Genomic DNA, 22,114 nt, shown 5'->3' with positions numbered 1-22,114 from the left:
TCCAAACGCTCACACATCACCCCTGTCCTCCACTCGCTTCACTGGCTTCCGGTGCGGTTTAGCGTGGAGTATAAGGTCCTTCTCTGTGTGTTCAAGGCCATCAATGGTCTGGCCCCAGCCTATCTCACAGAATTAATAAAGGTCTACCAACCAGCCAGATCTCTCCGCTCCTCTGGACGTACCTCTCTGGTCATTCCCAAATACAATTATGAGAAATTTGGAGGCCGGTCATTTGCCATCAAGGGACCAAAGCTGTGGAACGCACTTCCAGCACATTTACGATCCATCACTGTGCTGAGTGTTTTTAAATCGCAGTTGAAGACATATTTATTCATACAAGCTTTTAACGCATAGACCCAGTTTCAACTGCTATTTTATGTTTCATTGTGTTCTTATTGATTCTATTTATTTTGTTTTTTATTGTTGTTTTACTGGAAAGCACCTTGTGCTCCTTTTGGCAGTTGTAAGGTGCTCTATAAATAAAATTTGATTGATTGATTGATTGATTCTATATTGTGGCTGTCTGTGTCGAACATTTTCTTTTCAGAAGATTTATATAATCCACACTGTACCTATGGAGAAAGCACGCTCAGCACAAAAGTCTGTTTTTTTCTAATGATGTCAGTCAGACTGCAGAGTACACACACACACACACACACACACACACACACACACACACACACACACACACACACACACACACACACACACACACACACACACACACACAAACGAACCGCTGCAACAATCCAGATCCAATAAATAAAGCTGAAATGACTCATTCATTCTTGCACCAGCTTTCCTTGCCATACCCACCCAACATGCTGCCTTCCTCCTGCATTAGGTTTATCCACATTTTATAGAATACTGTATCCCTGAGAGTTTAAGCATCACTCAACTGGCTACCTATCACTATCCACAGTGCAGCTATCCAGGAAGTGTCAAATGAACTATGTGTCACATAGTCACACCATGTGGTGTACTTAACTTCCTGTGTTCATCTGATTCTCTTCTGTCAATCACAGGATGGAAGATGGACGACATGAGCAGCAGTAAGAAAAGATGCTGTCGTTGGCTTCATGTGTCTAGAAGGAATCATGTTATCCTTCATACTCATTGCTTTGGTAGCTGTTTCTATGACAACTAAGTCAGCTAGTGGTATCTCAGTGGTTAAGACACATGAGCTCGAATCCCAGCGCTGCCAAACTGCCAATTCTGGGCCCTTGTGCAAGGCCCTTAACCCTCGGGTGTATAAATGAGATTGATGACGTGAAATGACTGTGAATCCATGTGATCATATTTTGTATAATCATCATCATCATCATCATCATCATCATCATCATTGCTTTATTTGCTCCAAAGTTCTATCCATCATAATCCACTCACTCATACTCATATACAGCATTCTCAAATACACTGATTGATATAGATAGATAGATAGATAGATAGATAGATAGATAGATAGATAGATAGATAGATAGATAGATAGATAGATAGATAGATAGATAGATAGATAGATAGATCTAATAACTAAGAAATTATTTCGGTGCATTATGAATGGAGAATGAATGGAGAAGACAAGACACAATAATGCAAGATACAATAAGCTGAACCCAACCAGAGACCTCTAGATTATTTATGAATGCACTTAAGGACCTTGTATCCGTATACTCTAGCATTATTACATTCAAGGTTGATGACCAACTATAGTGAAACTTTCGCTCAAACTTACAAGGTAAACACCGTAGACTCATTAAATACCAGGACAAGTAAAAGGAAGATCTTTACTCTATAAAAACATCAAGCTTATAATATAAAGTATAAAATATATGTAACATCCCAGCACTGGGAAACAGCATCATGGGAATGTCACCAAAGCAGCATTGTGGGTAATGGTTCAGGCATGGGAAGAACAGAAGGAGTTTGCTGGGGTGTGGGAATGGGTGCGAGTCAGAACTCTCAGTCCAAACCCAGCTCACAAGGGATACGAAGATAACGTTGGAGCCGAAATCTTCGCCTTCAGACACACATTTATTTTTGTATTAAAATATCAAATATGCCACTTCCTGTGCACATTTAGGTTATGAGGGTTATGAAAATTAATGTACGATGCTACGATCCCTGGTGACAAACAGCCGATTAAATAAGTGCATTTTCGAATATTCCAATAGGAAACAGAATGTGACACAAAGTTCACAGTGCTGGTGATTTCAGGATTGCGCCACTCTTGGTCCTGAGGAATTAAATTATTAATACAAACTAGCTTTTCTATATGAGACGTAGATATGTAATGAGTCTTTGCTAGAAACAAGGAATTTGCAATAACAAATAACAAAGAATACAGAATACAGACCAAGCACATGTTATGCATCGTGCAAGCTGCAGGTACTGCAATATCAGACTGACATTTGGAAAGGACAGAGACAGAGCAAGACCTTGATCCAACAACCTCTTCTAAAGATCACACGCTCACTCATTTTTGAAAAACGCTTTGTCCTGTTCAGGGTCATGACGGATCTGGAGTCTGTACTTGGAACAATGGGTGTGAAGCGGAAACTCATTCCGGGTGGTATGTCAGGTTATTGAAAATAATCCATTTTGCGGTGGTAACAATGACTCTGCTTCATCAAGTCAAGAAGCTTTTATTGTCATTTCAACCATATATAGCTGATGCAGTACATATGAGAAACATACATATGAAATGAGACAGCGTTTCTCCAGGACTATGGTGCTACATAGAACAAAGAGCTAAGGATATACATATAAGTAATATGTTCCACCAAGATAAAGTGCATCGTGTTCAACCTAGTGCAAACAGTGCAAGAGGAAAAACAGTGCAAACAGACAATAATAAACACTACAGGACAAGTACACAAAATATCTCTGACCAGTGTGCACACTGTATATTAAACAGTACATTGTGTAAAAATATAGCAATCTGAACAAAGAGGATTCTGGAAAACATATATACACCGATGTATTATCAGCAGTTGGATGAGGTATTAAAATTTGGTGTGCAAAACAGCAACTGAGTGAGTGTGTGAGACAGCATGTTAAAAAACAGCATGTTAACAGTTAAAAATGGGTGGTGTGTGTGTGTGTATTTGTGTCCAGTAGAGTTCAGTCTGATGCATGCTAGGCTACAACACAACACAACACAATTTTTGTGCTTTTTATGAGGAAAACAATTTAAATTTGTGAAATCATAAACACAGGATTCTTCTTTTAATCTACTATTGAGACACATAAGTAATGACCTTACGTAGTACCTCGGTGGGAAATAAATCTAAATAAACAAATAGAAATAGAGCGTGTAATAAAATATAGTCATATAAAATACAATTCTTGATATTGTATGAAATTGAAAGGAAATTGAGCTGAGATGATCAGTTGCTAGATTACTTCCTAAAGGTAACGCTAGTATTATAGTGTTATGCTAGTATAATGCTTACATTTACCTAAAACTCCACACTGGTGATCTTCTCTATATCATAATGGTCCTACTTTACTATTTCTCTGACTGTCTTTCTTGTTTTTAAAAGCTTAACATTAGCATCTAAAGTTATTTCATCCGAGTCTGCTGCTACCCTCCAGTTCGACAGCTAACATTCGATTAGCTACATAGCATCTGGCTTGCTAGGCATTGTTTAACTAGTTAGCTAAAAGTTTAACGTAAGAATAAATTAAAATTAGATTATTCGTAATTAAGCACTTATTAAACATCCTGTAACAGCAATGAAATCTGTGGGAAATCTGCAATATCCTGGAGGGACTGATTAGCATTCTCATACACAGCGTGAAAATTATGTTGTATAACCTGGCATTACTCAATTGTTATGTTTCTAAATAATAATAATAATAATAATAATAATATATATATATATATATATATATATATATATATATATATATATATATATATATATGTGTGTGTGCCTGGATTTATAAAGTACAGTATGCTATAAAACATATTATAAATGCATATAAATTGCTGCTAAATTTTACCTAAACTTAACTTTAATTAAAGCTTCAGATTTACACCCTGTTACCAGCCCCCATGAGGGTTAGCAATTTAGCCTCTAAAAGGCCTTCTCTGTGTGTTGGCTCGTGTCATGCTGTCTCAGTGTGATTCAGCTCATAACATTTCACTGTCAGTTCTTATTTTAATTACGCATGGCACGCATTGTACATCGTTTAAAAGAGGTCACACTTCTATTTCAATGTAATTAAAGCTACAGGGTATATCATATTTTATTGAAAATGGAAAAAAAACATAATTATTGATTCACCCATTCATATAATATGATGTTCCTGAGGTGCTGTGAAACACACTGACAATCTAATTGCGATAAATCACGATCAGTGCTGTGAAATGTTCACTTGTACACCAGAAACCAGCGCGGCCAATGAGGCGAGAGAAAAGTGTAAGCGTGAGAGAGTAAACAAAGCAAACAAGAAAGGGAAACAGAGTACTGAAACAAAGGCCACACCTTCTTTCTGTGGTACTGACACAGAGGCCACACCTTCTTTACTGGTACTGACATACAAGCCACGCCTCCTTCTCTGTTACTGACACAGATGCCACACTTCCTTCCAATGGTACTGACAGTTAAAAAGGCCACGCCTCTTTCACTGATACTGACACAAATGCCACGCCTCCTTCACGTCCTTCTTTCATCAGTGTCATTTTTACGATGAATAATTTATGCTGCTTTTCGTATGTACTATTGCATTTTCATGCTCTTTTATCCCCATGTGAAGTATTTTGAAATTTATATTAAGCTCACTCAAGCTGTTGATGGCTGATATATCATTAAAAGACATTGTTATGGATGTAAATGCTATTTTTTCACAGCACTATTAATAGCAAAGTATTTCGGCCAGACTGTTTTATTTCCATCGACGAGTGAGATGGCTCTGTGTGTTTACTCGTGTCTTAAACTGATCTATGGTGCAGGACCCAGAGGATCCGGTTTATACTTTCAGCTCGATAAGGACATCATGGCTGCTGCTGAATGGACTGTATTTACTGCTGATTAGAGGTATGAAGGAAACATGAGTTCAGTCTGGATCATGGATGAGACACAGTATTGAATGGCAAAAATGTGGTTAGACACATAACATAAATTAAAATGCTTGGATGCTTAATGTTAAAATACATTGCACATATCCAGACAAATAAATCAAAAGTAAACAAAAAGAAAAAGTGTAAGTGATAAAATGTAGTCACAAAAAAAATACATATCTGGAAATAAACTTTGAAAGATATAGAGTTGAGATGATCGGTTGCAAGTAAAGGTAATGCTAGTATGCTAGTTTTATGGTGGTAAAGCTAATGCTAACTTTTACCTAAAACGCCACACTGGTGGGTTGTTCTATATCATAATTAAAATATCTACTATCCTTTTTCACTATTTCTCTGACTGAGTTTCTTAGCTCTGCTGTTTGTAAGAGCTTAACATTAGCATCTAAAATTGAACAGCTGTATCTGCTGCTAGCTTCCAGTTTGACAGCTAACATCCGATTCGCTAGCTAGAATGCGGCTCTAACTATTTAGCTGAAAGTATAATGTACAAGTAATATAAAATGATATCACTTGTTATTAAGTCCTTTTATCAATCTGGATAGAAAACAGTCGTTTGACACTGCTACGTTCTTGTTTCCTCCCTGGCGAGTCATTCAGCCATTTGGAAGCTTTTCAGAAAGAATCGTCTTCTGTGCTGCCAAGAATTTCTAGCTGTCACACTGCTCTGGTGTGAACGCCTGCTTTATAATCCACCAGAATGGGATGAGTGTTAGTGTATATTATGGCAACACATACAGTTGGCATTTGTAAATAACAAATGAACAGAAAAATACTATAATACAAGCACAATTTTCCCATGGACTCCGTCCAGGGTGTATCCTGCCTTGATGCCCGATGACGCCTGAGATAGGCACAGTCTCCTCGTGACCCGAGAAGTTCGGATAAGCGGTAGAAAATGAATGAATGAATGAATTTTCCCATGGACATTACAATATAGTTTCCAAATACATGTTTTAATCACATGTACAGTTAATACGCAAGAACACTTTTTATAATTATATAGGCCACTTATCTGGTTGGTCGAGAAACGTTCAAAGAGTGCTTATATTTATAACTACACTGGGATGTTTCACTGTGTTCATCATGCTGCATTGCCAGGAAGTATTCCACTTCCTGGTTCAAAACAGCTCCTAAAGTAAAGTTAAGGACTTTAGGATACCTTTCAGAAATATGACTTTTGACTTTGAAGTATGAAAGCTCCACAACTGAAAAGGAAAAGAAAGCAGGAATACAGACGTCACCGGAAGCTTCTTTAATGGTAATCTACAAATCGTTGCGAGATAGTTAGCCGCTAGCTGACTGGCGTTGAAATGATTGTGGCTTCTTCAGGGTCTTTTTCCACTAGTGGAGCAAACATAAACAAGGCATAACACAAAACAACAAAAAACATAACAGCAATATCGCACTTGTGGTTACTGAAAAGCATAGAATTGGCTAATATTCAAAATAACCGATTATTTGTGCAATATTGCTTATATATATATATATATATCTTATTTTCTGTCACGTATTAACCTTAGACTTTTTATATATTATTTTAGTGATAGCTTAGGACAACTATACCATAAAAACAAGTTAGAGTAAGCAAACTTGCACACAAAACAGACATTAAACAAGCAATATTATTAATTGTTGAAAGGCAGACAAATAATAGTTTCAAATAATAAGACTTGCAAATAAAGTGCTATCACAACGGTAAGGATAGCGTTAATATCCGAAACTGCCGTCGGCGATTACAGGAAGTGACGTCATTTCGCACATGCGCGGAACCGTTCGCGTTGCTGTGCGGATCGAGTAGAGACAATATAATTAAAAGTTTTCTTCTCTGTTGTCTAAAGGTGTTTACATATAAAGTAAAGAAAAAAACACTTTAATGTTTGTTTTCCAGTTATACCACAGAATTGTTTTGAGTTCACAAATGTTTTTTTTTTTTTTTTTGCAAACAAGCTAGTTCCAGTTTTGTTTTTATAGCCATAAACTGTGAACCAAGCACTGAAACTGGAGACTCCTTTCACAAATGTCAAATAGACACACATTCATTATTAGGCTTAGATTATGTGCCGAGCATGCTGTTACTATGGAAACAGGCGTGTATCAGAACAATTAAAATAAACCTGTGATTAGAATTGTACTCAAAGACAATGCTGGTATAGAAGATGAATCAACGTTTTCTGACCAATCAGACTAGAGAACGCAAGAACACTTGAGTATAAAATAAAAGAATAAATTACAAAGTCAGAATAATGTCTGGATTACAGAATCGAATGTGAACCGATGACCCAGAAACAAACCTGCACTTAGTACGAGCGTACAAGTTAAAACCGGACTAATGTTCGCAGAGAGACGAGGTGATGCTATAAAAGTCCCTATGAAGAAGGTGTTACTATGGAAACAATAACATATCAGAACTGGTTTAGAAATTAATAAATGGTTTAGAAATGAATTAACACCTTCTGACCAATCGGAATGAAGAATTCAAATTCAAATGGAAATTTATTTGTATAGCGCTTTTAACAACGGACATTGTGTCAAAGCAGCTTTACAGAACTTAAACATAAAACAAAAGATTAATACAATACAAAAATTCAAGATTAATATTAGATATATTTAAATGTGTTTGTATTTATCCCCAATGAACAAGCCTGAGGTGACTCAGGTGACTGTGGGGAGGAAAAACACTTGGATGGAAAGGAAGAAACCTTGAGAGGAACCAGACTCAAACAGAACCTCATCCTCATTTGAGTGACACTGGAGGAAGACCACATGGAGTTGGCATCTCCTCTTAGTATGTCTGTATACTTCATGAGCAAGCAGGAATTCAGTCAGCATCATGTCTTCATTACAGTGCAGAATGTGGACCCAGGACCCAGGAATAAAGCTGCACTCATTAACCGTGAAACATGACTAAGAGAAGAAGTCTAGAAGGCTATATTTTAGGCTATATAAATTCTTCCTTCACATATCCCAACATTGGATGTGGGGGTCAGAGCACAGGGTCAGCCATGATACAGCAACCCTGGAGCAGAGAGGGTTAAGGGCCATGCTCAAGGGCCCAACAGTGGGACCTCTGCAGTGCTGCGGTTTGAACCCTGATCCTCTGATTCAACAACACAGAACCTTAACTGCTTTATCCACAACTGACCAGGGATCAAACATCGTATATGTTCAGATTAAGGTACTTCGGAACAGAACACGGCTAATATCATGATAGATAGAGACAGATAAACAAATGAAAAAAACAATTATGGCAGGAAGCAGTAAAAGAGCATTGGCGAAATGTTTGGCAATCCCATATGACAACAGCATCCAAAGAAAGCAAGGACTAAGGACAAAAGGGAGCTTGAAAGAATGCGAACGATTCAAAACAAAGCGACAGAAGCACTTTAGGAATCGCTCACGCGTTAAACGTCAAGGACTCGATGTTGGCGAGTACCGTTTCACATTCACACACAACTGAAAACAATTAGAGAGGCCCGATTCTGGGTCAAAGGTCTCGTCACAGGAAGGGAGAGTCTGTCACAGGAAGTGCTGCATGTTGGCCTCAGCCGGCGACTAATCTAATAAGCACAGAGAGGCGGGGAGCGAGAGTGACGCTTGACTCCAGGGCCGTGCTCAGATTCCCCTCTCCTGAGAGAAATCGGAGTGAGGGAGTGAGGACAGGGTGGGGAACATGGGTTAAGGAAAACATGTCACGGCTACAGGATGTCCTCATTGCACACACACACCGAATCGCCGAGGGTGCAGGGGGTCAATGGTTAGAAGGTGCAGCAAGCAGGATTGGGTTATGGAGACATCTGAGAAGAGGTAGCAGCATGTGAAATCTGATCCCTCTCTAACAGACTCCAAAATACCAAAGAGAGAGAAAGAGAAAGAGAGAGAGAGAGAGAGAGAGAGAGAGAGAGAGAGAGAGAGAGAGAGAGAGAGAGAGAGAGAGAGAGAGGAGTAAGAAATGTGTTCTTTGATAAAAAGGATGGTACAGAAAAAAAAAAGATTCTGTAGAGATTTGGAGTTTTGTGTTGGCTGTTAACCAGAAATAGCTTTAATAAAATCCCTTTTTATTCAATTGAAGCTTTTCATGACTCTTTGTAAATATTATATAATCTCTTTCTGCTGTTAATGAACCGAAAAGTAATATTTTACTCATTAATCACAAAATATTCCACCTTTTTTAATATTTCAATTTTCCCACAGGCCAAAAAAAAAACAAAAAAAGACACACAAACAAAACAAAATTTGCTCCTGTTTTGTTGTGTCCACGTTCAGTACCGAACGTCTTTCATGTCTCGCTCCACACTCGTGTTTAATATGAAGCTTTTTCTCAGGAGAATTTGTAGTGATTCAGACGTTTTCCTTTCTTTCCTTAGCCTACTACGGTCTAATCGTTTGAACATTCACACATTTGTGTGAAGAAAACAAAGTAAACTGTGATACCGAACCCATTTCTGCTCTATGAGATGCCCCGAGTGCTTGTTCATAAAATGTGTGCGAGACTGAGTTACTACAGCTCTGTCGATAAGCTAGATAAGTAATCGGATTGTAGATGCAGTTTCGTGTTGTTTGGCTCTGTGCTCCAGCGTACTGGACGTGGTTTTTAGTCCAATGTTCTGGAACACAGAGTTCTGTAGCACTCAGATGGCAGAGAAGAAAAGCACAGACTTCTGCTGAAGCAACATGTTTTTAAATGAAGACCATGTGAGTCGCAAAAAAGCCGACAAAATAACTTTATTTTTGTTTGTTTTTTCATTCTGTCATTAAAAAAAAACAACAGAAAAGCGAGAGCTTTTTGATCACTGTGCAATGATTTTTTAATTTTGTGGTTTTGGCTCTGAACTCTTTCATAAGAACACAGAGCTGAAGCACAACCTTACTGATAAAAACAGACAGCTCTTGCCTTAGGCGTGCTTTCAAAAAAGCCTCCCTTTACACTGTCTAAATTCTTTCCATGGAAAAAAGCGATGCTAATAATATTTTTTAATTGATTACTCAAGAAAAACAGTGTCTCAGTGTCCACACAGTGAGAGCTTCAAAGCTGATGGACAGAACACTAAAAGCTAACACATGTCAGAGCCCAGAGCCAAAAGCTCACGTTGGCACCACAGGGAGGCTCAAAGGTCATCATATGACACCACGGAGACCTCATACGCCCCGATCAGGAGCGTCTGTGAGGAGACACATGCCAGGATGGGGTTTATCAGCCTGGAGAGATAACGTACGAGCGGCTGTATTTCTAAAGGCCTGAAATTCATAGCTTCTGTAAAATGCTCGGTATCAATTTTACCCAAATCCCTCAACATGTTCTCACTCAGCACAAATTGCACATTAAAAAAAATAAAATAAAATAAACATTAAAAAAAGCCACAAATCAGCTCAGATCCAACATAATTAACTCAGTCGTTAGTGACAACAATCAACAAGCTAATTTCGGCTTGTGATTGCGATTTCCGGGGTAATTACTGCAGTTTATACTTTTATAATAATTCACTTTAATATCAGCTTTCGATCCAACACAACATTTGTGTTACTAAATACTCTACAGCAGACGAAACCCCTGTACGGATCGAACCGGATGGAAAATTCCGGCTCATTGTTTAACAAATCATTAGCTGAAGTGTTCAATATGAGAACTTGGCCAGTTTTGTGGTGATACACTGGGAAAGGTTTTTAAATGATGGAAAGCATCTGTATTTTTCTCAGGTAAACTTCCTAAATATAGCACATACATTTCCTGGATTACACACAAACATCTGAAATCGATTTATTCAGAGAATCGGATCTAAAGCAGCTGTTACAGTCTCAGTATTAATGCATTTAATTACAAAACAGCTCCACATAACACTTCCACATAATATACAGAATACTTTATAAACTACAAAAAAAATTATATAGTTTTGATTTAGATTCTTTATATAAATAGAAACTTTGTATAAAATGTGAAAAATGATCATTAAATAAAACAAGTAAGAAATGAGTACAAATGTTTTAGTTTGACAATAATCTATCTGTTTAATCTTATAAGAAATCAAGGTAATTTTCTGCAAACGCAAAATTTGTAAATGATTCATTAAGCAATAAAGAAAAGCAGGTGAAAGAGTCTAAAATATATTCAGAGAGATTTTTTTGAAATAATAGATCTCTCCGAATATATTTTAGACACTTTCCCCTGCATTTTTTTTTTATTGCTTAATGAATCATTTACAAATTTTGCACATACAGAAAACCACCTTGATTCAGTGAATCATTTCAATCATGACAGAGATTCACTTCTACCTTATACAAGTGTTCCGGTCAAAATGAGCGCTACAAAAGAGCTTTACTTAACTAACATTATTTACTGTGTTACTCTGTATTAGGAACGTCGTTAATAAACCGTAAGTAATGTTACTGTGGATCAGAAGAAAACATTTGATTCAGAATCAAAATAGAATCAAATGAGTCGACTCAAAAGAAAATGTACAACATTATGGATAAACAGGGCACTTTCACATCAGTGGTCATATGGATGTTGTTCACTTGACATTTTTGGGGGTATTTAGTATAAGGTGTATTGCTATATACAGTATAGCTGTTAGGAGTATTAATAACATGATGTGACTGTTTTAATGATTGTATTGTTTTTTAGGCTTTTTTGTAAAATTTGTACTTTTTTAGCAAATATTTTTGAAATCAGATCAGAGGCCAGCAGGAGATTTATTAACCATGCAGAATTGATAAAGAGTGAGAGATAGAGAGAGAAAAAAAGAGAGAAGGAGAGAGAGAGAGCAAGCACTTAAAGTAATGGAGGTTCAATAACATGGCCCCCTATGGGAGCTCTGCTGCAAAGCCATTAGATAAGAGTGTGTGTGTGTGTGTGTGTGTGTGTGTGTGTGTGTGTGTGTGTGTGTGTGTGTGTGTGTGTGTGTGTGTGTGTGTGTTTATTAAACACCACACATGCTGTTAACTCCAGTGTAAAGTAAGTGTGGATTAGTGTGCTCAGGAGGTTCTTTAAAGATCAACATGACCCTGATACATACAACGCTGAAATCGACTGAACCTTCTGCGTGAACTACGTGAACATTCCTGCTTCTGAGCGTTCATGTTTAGAGCAATAATAAAACACACACACTCCCACAACACAAAATCCTATCAAAAGTCCAGAGGATTCTTTTTTCTCTCGGCACAAAACCCGTAATGGTCGCATTAACTTGCAGGACATGGTGCTGTGTAGAAGACGAAATCCTCTACAGGGAGAACATAAGCCTTCCCTAAATCAGTGTCACGCTCGTGACCTCCTTCAGTCTGTACAGCGCATGTAACATGACATCACTGAATAAAACATGCCATTATAGACATGACCTCCTTTCTGGGTTTCTCGTTGGATTTTATTATGTAGGTATTGTAGAAAAAAATAAATAAATAAAAATAATAAAAATAATAATAATAAATCAGACAGATGAAGTGACTGGACTTGTTGAAGTTTCCAGGAGGTTTGTTATAACCTGAGCTGTGGATGTATGTTCTCATTTCTATAGTAACAGCTTTCTCAGGGACGTCTTCGGCAAACGCTGCACGTAATTTATGCGTAACAGTGAGTGGATTGAAAAAAAAAAAAAGCGGTTATCCAACAGCAAACAACGTATACAGTACGTTACTATGGTGAGGCTTTCTATAAGAAGATGCTTTATTTCTCTAAGAAAGAGTAGTGAGGGATGGGTTTAGAGCAGAGGTATAGCTTATAGATGCTAAGACGTAATTAAAGGATAACTTGATTTTTTTTTTGTTCCACAAGATTAAATGTTAAAAAAAAAACAAAGATAGATAAATAGATAAAATTATTAAGCATTGTTAAATGAATAAAAATAAATAAATAAATAAAAATTATTCCGGTATACGAGGAATAAAATCGCTGGTAAAACGTGGTTAGTAGAAAATAACATAATTTACATCAGGGTGTTTTTTCTCTACACAAGGTATATGTAGCAAAAATTATTGGCACCCCTAATGATTCTGGTCATTCTGATTAAACAAAAACAAAATGTATCAAAATAATCATTGTTTATTCACTTGAGCTTTTGTCATCCCCAACTCATGCCATGTCTGATAATAGATGCGATCAGGGCTAAATCAGCTCTCTGACATTTATTATCTATTATTGTAATATTATTTTTCATCAGACCTGCACATTGGATTTAATGCCCCTAGTCTAAGGATTAAACAGTATCTTTTTTCTTTTTAAATGCCTGTAAATGACACTAAAGTGAGTCAGTCGAGGCACAGGAGAGGGAATTTAAAAAGGTGGATATGTGAAGAAAAGATGGCTCTGTCGCAGTATCTCTAAACTCTAAACGAGATGAAAGCAGATGAAAAAAAAAAGAAAACAAGTAGGAGTAGGAGAAGGTTGTGATATGTATAAAATAGCTGGAAAGTCTTTAATGTTAGAGGTCAGACAGTAATGGAGGAAGAGTGGGATGAGTAAGATCAGAGAGAAAAGGATGAGTTGAATGAGAGAGGAGAAAAGAGTGAAGTGAGTTTAGACAGGTCTGTCAGCTTCAGAGACAACGACGAAGAGATAAACACACACACACACACACACAATTACAGCTGAGCGGAATAAGGACATAAACAAAATAAAGTGGACTGGATTTACTGAAGCAACAGATAACGGACCACAAGGCACCAGGGACGTGATGTGAACGAATCACTGAACTGATGAAAGTGAAGCAGACTGAAAAAAAGAGAGATGGAGGTGGAGGACTGACTGACACGTTACAGAGTTTCAGCTGGTACCTTCATTAATCCATCATAACACATTCATAAGCTCGGTATGAATCTTTAATAACAGTAATTCTGGAGGATTTCTCGAGGTAATATAAAAGTTTGATGTCATTTGAAGACTCTGTACTAAGATGAAAATAAAATGAAAAAGATTGAATTATTCAGTAGATCTGTTCTGTGGTAATATACCAACTGCAGGATGTTGAATCTTCTGTTACAAGATATTAGTCTTCCTTCATCAACAGAGAACGATTGTAAAGATTTGAGATTTTAAAGGAAGTAATATGTTTACACTTACAGCTTGGTGGACCTGGGATTTAATCTCACAACCTTCTGATCAGTCATCCAACACCTTAACCACTGAGAGAACACGTTTATAAGGTTATCATATCTTATAATAGTACAATTAGATGGTTCTTATGGGGTTTGTTTTTAGTTCTACTAAAAACAAGAGATTCGGTCCAATCTCTCCTGCCATTGGGTTGTTAACTGACTGTGTTCACCTGGTTTATGCTAGTTATGGATTCGTTTGATATTCATACCCTGTTGACTCTGAGTATCATTGCTGGGGCTTATAAAAGGTTTGTGTTGCTTTCTGATAACACATAGTTTATATTTCCTGGACAATAAAACATACCTGTTGAGAGTTTATGTATGAATGAATTCATGCATCTTATACTAAAAAGTACAACGTATATATTTCTGCTTCATGCAGCCGTCAAAAATGTTAGGTTCTTCCGTTTTCGTTGAAAACTACTGTGAAGCCTCATTCTCCAATACAACATGATAAAGCCTATGAACGATTATTGTTCCATCATGCTAGTGTTATAGCTATTTATTAGCTGAATTAATGATTTTTATACTGATAATAACTAAGTTGGTTTTAATTCTAGAGACATGTGCTAATGTGACCAATGTTGACCAATGTTAAAAACTAAATTGGTTTTCACAACAAATACTTTGTGTTTCTTGCACTGTTACAATGTTCTGTATATGACTACGCTTACGTTTTACGTCTTTGTCATGTCTCACGCCACAGTGGCGTTCATATGAAGCTCATATGAAATCGGACACTCAGGACTTTTAGTATTTGTAGTGTTTCTGTTTTGATCCAGAATACTAGGAGAAATATAATCATAGTAAAATTTGTATCTTCAAAGTAAACTGTGATATCGAACCCATTTCTGTTCTCTGACACCCCAAGTGTTTGTTCTTAAGCAGCTAAATTTTAAAGGTGTTTATCTTCAAAACTCATTTTAGATCAGACTCACAGACAGAACATAATTTCTGTCAGGACCACTTTGTCACAAGGGAATTATTAGATGATATGCATACAGTTAGTGTTGGTGGTTGGTGGTTCTGTTCTAGGCAAGAATCCACGCGCCCGTCCATGCGCATGCATGGACAAAGCAGGGAGAGCAGCGACTTGAAAATAGAATAGACCCCCTAACAGAACCATAGCATGCATAGTATTGATATGCTCGCTTACGTGTTTTTGGAAAGTAATAAGGGAATGGATAGGTAGATAATTAAATAATTAGCTAGAGAGGGAGAGAAAGAGAGAAAAATATGTGGAGATTTAAGACGAACTGGTACAGCGAACACGGGTTCCGGCATGGTGGAGTTGGGGTTGGAGGAGGGAGTTTAGATCGCGGCAGAAGGGAAGCGCTGAACAGCTCTATGAATGGGAATTTAAATGGTCGGGTAATACGGATGTCGTAACCGGAACTAATGCGATGCTTGATTCATTTCTTTACACTGATTGAAAGACTGGAACTGATAAAAAAAAATTGCAGATAGATAGATAGATAGATAGATAGATAGATAGATAGATAGATAGATAGATAGATAGATAGATAGATAGATAGATAGATAGATAGATAGATAGATAGATAGATAGATAGATAGATAAATGTTTTTCATCCTCAAAATCTGTAATAAGCTTTGTACATGTAGACAGACTGATTCACATTATACATTATGTGCTAATATGGCGTATAGTGTATTAGAAAGACTCGGAAAAATACCACAAAATTTTCAAGGTATGGATATAAATGGCACCATAGAATCAACCCTAATTTACTCAAAATCATGCGACCCTGTAATGTCACCTCATGAGTTTTAACATTCATTCCTAAACCTCCACAAGATTTTTTTAATAAAATAAGAATAAAAATGATATTGAACCTGCCATGAATTTACTATGTGGCCTAAATTGGTTTCCCTTTAAATGAAGAACAAACTCGATTATTTCTGAAGTCGAGCCCTCAGAAAAAATGTACTCAATGTTGCCGAAAGTCCTCTGTGTTCAAGCCTCGGTGACCTTTATATATTTGTTCTTTTTCACTGTTAACCTAGAGGATTTGCCATTTAAAGGACAAGTCTGAAACAAGCAAACAAACCCAAAAACAATACAATTTCTTTACTTTATAATCTAAAGCACTACACTACACTAAAGACATCTAGAGTTACAGATCATTCAAATAGCTCAGGGGAGTGAACTTAACACCCTACACAACATTATTCTGTCCTGGAGCAGTTATTACACTCTGCTCTGTGTGTCTGAGGAGATATTCCAAGGATATTGGACAGTAGGAACGAATAAACATCCGACAATGAATCTGAGGTTTGAGGGGACGACAGAGACAGCCGAAAAGAACAAGACATGCAATATGAATTGAGCAGAAAGAAAAATAAAAAGACCTGAAAGTCATTTACATTGATTTATTGTGCAGACGGTTTAATCCCAAGTGGCTGAAATCGGGACTCAGGATCGATCCGGGGAAGGACGCTTTGATTTCACACCAATGGATTTCTATATATAGATACTTTTTATAAAATACTATTGTTAATATGACCTGATTTCTGAATGTAGCTTCTTTTTCAGTATGAAGTCACTTAATATCTAACATTTAAAAAGTAAATAAAATGTAACGTATCAATTTGAACCAATCGTGTTATACGACTCCATCTCTCAGAGGATCTCCTTCACACATGGTGAGGTCACACGTGTGAGTTCAGTGAAGCCAAACCCAGACCACTGGGTTCAGACAAATCACTTGAGCTGAACACTGGGTTCTTATATCATAGCTACATTCAAAAATAAGTCTTCAAATATATAATAAGGTTTTGTATTTAAATAACTGAATCAGACTCCTGCAAATGTCTTCCCTTAATGCATTTAGTGCATGCAGTCTTCATTAGTGTATGAAGTCTTTATTATTGCATTGTTAGATGCAATGTCTTTATTAGTGAATACAGTGGAGTCTTCATTAGTGCATTTTATTGCATGCAGTCTTATTTAGTGCTTTTTCCTAATTAGTGCATGGTCCTCATTAGTGTGTAGAGTCTTCATTAGAACTTTTTAGTGCATGCATTCTTCATTAGTGTATTGTCTTAATCAATGCATGCAGTTTCCATTAGTGTGTAGAGTCTTTATTTTATTGCATTTTATTGCATGTAGTCTTAATCAGTGCATGCAGACTCCATTAGTACATAGTCAATAGCATGCAGTCTTTAGTAGTGCACTGTCTTAATTAGTGCATAGAGTCTTCATTAGTAGGGGGCACGGTGGCTTAGTGGTTAGCACGTTCGCCTCACAGCTCCAGGGTCGGGGTTCAATTTCCGCCTCCGCTTTGTGTGTGTGGACTTTGCATGTTCTCCCCGTGTCTCGGGGGTTTCCTAAGGGTACTCCGGTTTCCTCCCCCGGTCCAAAGACATGCATGGTAGGTTGATTGTCATCTCTGGAAAACTGTCCGGAGTGTGTGAGTGTGTGAGAGTGTGTGTGCCCTGTGATGGGTTGGCACTCCATCCAGGGTGTATCCTGCCTCGATGCCCGATGACGCCTGAGATAGGCACAGGCTCCCCGTGACCCGAGGTAGTTCGGATAAGCGGTAGAAAATGAATAAATGAGTCTTCATTCGTGCATGCAGTCGTCATTCTCTCAGTTATTCTCAGGCTTTATGAATTACACTGAAATAATTTAGCACTTTTCAGTAGAAATGCACCATAATCAACTGCATAATCATCAAGACAAAAAACTTTTTTGTTTTCTCATGTGATCAACACAATTCTCTGGAGGCCCTATTAGTAAAACAACTTTTTACACCCCTTTTTTTAAAACACATTTTAGACCGATCCCTCTCTCGTTAGCAGATCAGTGTTGTCATCACTGCTGAATATTCAGCAATGAAGCAACCGGCTGAAGTCATCAGAGCACCAGCCAACTCATACAGTCACACAGCGAGAACGTTAAATCCATAAATCCGCTTGCGTCTCTTTTCATCGTATCCACTTATCTTCAGTAAATTGTCAGATCTGTACAGATATTTTTATTTATTTGATTTCCACACTTATTGGCAAAATATGCACACAATCCTGTTGATGGAAGTCGTACAAGTCATACTGACTTTCAGTACTGGGGCTGCGATCTGTCTTACCAGAATAATGACCCTGAGAAAATGGAGCATTCCTTAGGCATCGAGGACTGACGTCAAGCCATTTGGCTTCAGTTTCCGAGATCTGAGTTCTTAAAAATGTATAATGGGAAAGTTATAATCTGAAAAAAAAAAATATGGATGTGATTTATGTGTTTAAACCATGATGTGGTCAGTAAGGCTTGGGGAAATATTAGAAGAGCGAGCAGCTGTTGAGCAGATGTGTGAGAATCGTTTCTGCTCTTTCTAACAATACACACAAGGCGATCTCTTACACTGATGTCTTTTTTAAATACTCACTGGTTATCCCTGTCATGCTGTCAAAGGAGTGTATCTCAGGTTCTACGCTCTCACACAATCATTCACACATTCTCAGCTATAGCAAGGTGAGCAATCCAGTATCGCCCATGTAGCTAAGAGCTTGCTGGATTAAAGAATCTGGGAAAGAGAGTGCTTCAGAGAACAATGGGGGAAAAAAAGAAGAAATTCTATCACTCGGATCCTTTGACTCATCTCACTGGTTCACTTTCTCTAAAGGCTCAATTTGGTCTGCATTTGTTGAAAAGAACAGTTTTTTTTTTTTTTTTTTTTTTAACCAGGTTAAAATTTCACCGGTCCAGACAATATGCAAATTAATATTTAAATATTTAATACTAACATGAATTGTGTTGACTGTTGACTGATACATAGCACCTCTAACTACGAATAACTCAATGCATTATGTCAATACATCATTTTTAATACTTTTGCTAACAGGATTGCTGGATTGAAAATATGATTCCTCGGTCAGTCAGTACGTGTCGTGTTCATGATGTTAGTGCTTTTTCATAGTTGGGTAACACAGCGGCTTAAGCTGATTTATTAATTTATAATATATATATATATATATATATATATATATATATATATATATATATATATATATATATATATATATATATATAAATGGATGGTTGGATTGTTGGATGTATTTTTGGATGGATGGATGGATGAAAAAGATGGTAGGATGGATGCATTGATGAAAAAGATCAAGCCATGTCAAAAAGCTTTTATTGCCATTTCACCATACCATATATAAAGACGCAGTACAAAGTGAAATGGAACAATGTTTCTTCAGGACCCATAAAATAACAAAAAGGTTAGATAAAACCACACAGTGCTAAGGACCTAAGTCCTAGCCACATATATTGCAATGTGTGGATGGATGGATGGATGGATGGATGGATGGATGGATGGATGGATGGATGGATGGATGGATGGATGGATGGATGAAAATGATGGTAATATAGATGGATGGGTGAATAATTTTGTGGAAGGTTAGATGTATTTATGCCTGGCTGGCTGGCTGGCTGGCTGGGTGGATGTATGGATGGATGGATAGATGAAAAATGTGGTAGTATACATGGATGAATGGATAGATGGATGTGTGGATGGATGAAAGGATTTTTGGGATCGATGTTTGGACCCTTTTAACTTTAAAATAAATACCATGTACTCCTTCAGCATGGATTTATTTAAAAAAAAAAATCAAAAACATTCTTTGGCACTTTCTATTCCTGAACTTTCAGGAATAAACTTTCCACACTCTCCACAAACTCGGGAGTGGACTTTGGTGCTTGAATTTCTAAACATAATAACTTTGATAATGCAGGTTGTGATTTCTACCCCGTAACAATAAAAAAACATATAAAATAATAATAATAATAAAAAAGAAACACCATGGACCCCCTGGATACTTCATCCCATGCCCTGGGCCCCACTTTGTGAATCACTGCTCTACAGAACAGCTATGGTTTCAAAGCCAGGACACTGTTTATAAATCCTTCACAATCCCTGAATGTATCTACACACGCAGCATAGCAGTACAGGAAGAAGCCCTGCTATATGACTACAAAGACCATTTCCACCTAAACAAAACACAATTCCAACACCAAGCGGCTAAATAAACAGACAGAAAATAATGCGTAAACATTGCACACGTAACAAAACCGACACAAGGCGATCGGCCATTACACAATACAAACAAAACCAGATTGTTCAGGTTTCAACGGTAGAAAGATGAGCACTCGGTGACCAAATAACACCTTTTTTTTATTAACCACCAATTTTTCTTTCTTTCTTTCTTTCTTTCTTTCTTTCTTTCTTTCTTTCTTTCTTTCTTTCTTTCTTTCTTTCTTTCTTTCTTTATTTATTTATTTATTCTGTGTTCCACCTCTTATTCTGACCTGGTAATATATATACTTATTATAAATACCAGAATTATTCAAATACAGCTTGTAATTTTCAAGATATACTCAAGCAATAGGCTCAAAAATATGCCTAGGGTTGAACAGGTTAACAGTTTTACTCCTGGGGCTTTACTTTATTCAGTATTTACTGTAAATAGTGAAACAGGTCTAAATAGAGTGCTTTGTTCTGTCTGAATGCATGATTTTAAGCTATATAAAGGCACAAAAACTTTTCTCATGTCACTTCTGCTCATGTCAGGAGCTCATATACTGTATGATGGAAGCAATTAGCAATTAGTAATTAGAGTTTTAGACAAAAAAACTTTACGAGTCTGTTATTCCTCTCGTACCTGCTGAAACAAATGCACCATTGTTTCCACACAATGTTCCCTGATTTGGCTCACGCTAGCTAAACTGTCACTAGCCGTCAGGCCGGTCCGGACAACCAGTAAACACACACAAAAACTGATCATCTCTTTAACCCTCCTGTTGATTTATTGTTTTTCCTCTAGCAAAATTATTCAGTGAGTAGCAACATTGGTCACATTAGCACGTGTCTCAAAGATGTGTTTGCACATGCCGCTGTGGCGAGGGAGAAAACTGCGAGGAAGAAGGCAGTAACAGAGCATGTGGTGAGAGAAAACACAGCTTCGTACACTCTCGCTGTGTTCTCCCTCTGTGCCTCGCTCATTTGCTTCCCTCAAATCTAATCTGAGGAAAATGAGTGCAAGTCTTGTCAGAATGAGAAGCTATGCGTTTCCTCAAGATGCAGGAAACTTTAATAATACTAGCAGATTGTCCTAATGTGTTCAGGCGATCGGCAAACAGAACAAAGTCCGAAAAATTACAGGATTGACAAAAAAAAAACAGACTGAATGAGTTCAAATCCCAGGATCACCAAGCTGCAACGGTTGGACATTTGACCGAAGCCCTTAACCTTCAACTGCTCAGCTTAATTAATTAAATGAGATAAATGCTCTTCGCTCTGGATACAGGAATCTGCTAAATGCTAAAATTGTAAATTATTTGAACTGTAAGACTGAATATTTCGATGGTGTGTGGAGCCGGTGACTGGTCTTTGGCGGCCATATTTGTATTCCACCATGTGTTCTGGGACGATGGAGTTGACCTGACTAAAATGTGTAATTCAGGAAAAGGTAACACTAAATGAAATGTGTTTTAACAAATCGGACAAGTTTGGACTACAAACACACCACAGCTCAAACACAGTATAAGGGTTACGACCAAATGTGGTTTGAGTTTATTGGCTGTAATTTGATTGAGAAGTGTTGGCAATACTGAAATGAGTTCATTTTCAAACAAGCTCTGAAATTGTTACCTAACTGAATTGTGAATATGAAGCAGCTTCACCTCCTACAGCCTCAGAAACGCTTTCTGTCCAAAATATGCGGACAATAAAATTGCTATATATAGTGGCCTTCAATACTTGCATATCCTTTCAATTACTAATCAGTTTCATTTTAAAAAATGTGTTCTCGGGATAGATTACAATCGCTAAACATTATAATTAGGGTTAGTCTCGATGGGCTGTACTGTAACTTCTTTTGAATCTTGCACCAGGGTCCAGAATTAGTGATAATGTCGTACAGCTT

General features: G+C 37.3%; 1 protein-coding gene across 2 annotated transcripts in view; it reads right to left on the bottom strand.

The window, feature by feature from the left end:
* npr1a (natriuretic peptide receptor 1a) overlaps nt 1-22,114 on the bottom strand; it is an 83,584-nt gene that overhangs the window by 20,237 nt on the left and 41,233 nt on the right. The gene's annotated exons all lie outside the window — the stretch shown is intronic.

The sequence above is a fragment of the Tachysurus fulvidraco genome, chromosome 7 (assembly GCF_022655615.1).
Source record: "Tachysurus fulvidraco isolate hzauxx_2018 chromosome 7, HZAU_PFXX_2.0, whole genome shotgun sequence".
NCBI lineage: Eukaryota > Metazoa > Chordata > Actinopteri > Siluriformes > Bagridae > Tachysurus > Tachysurus fulvidraco.
This window is presented reverse-complemented; position numbering and strand designations above follow the sequence as displayed.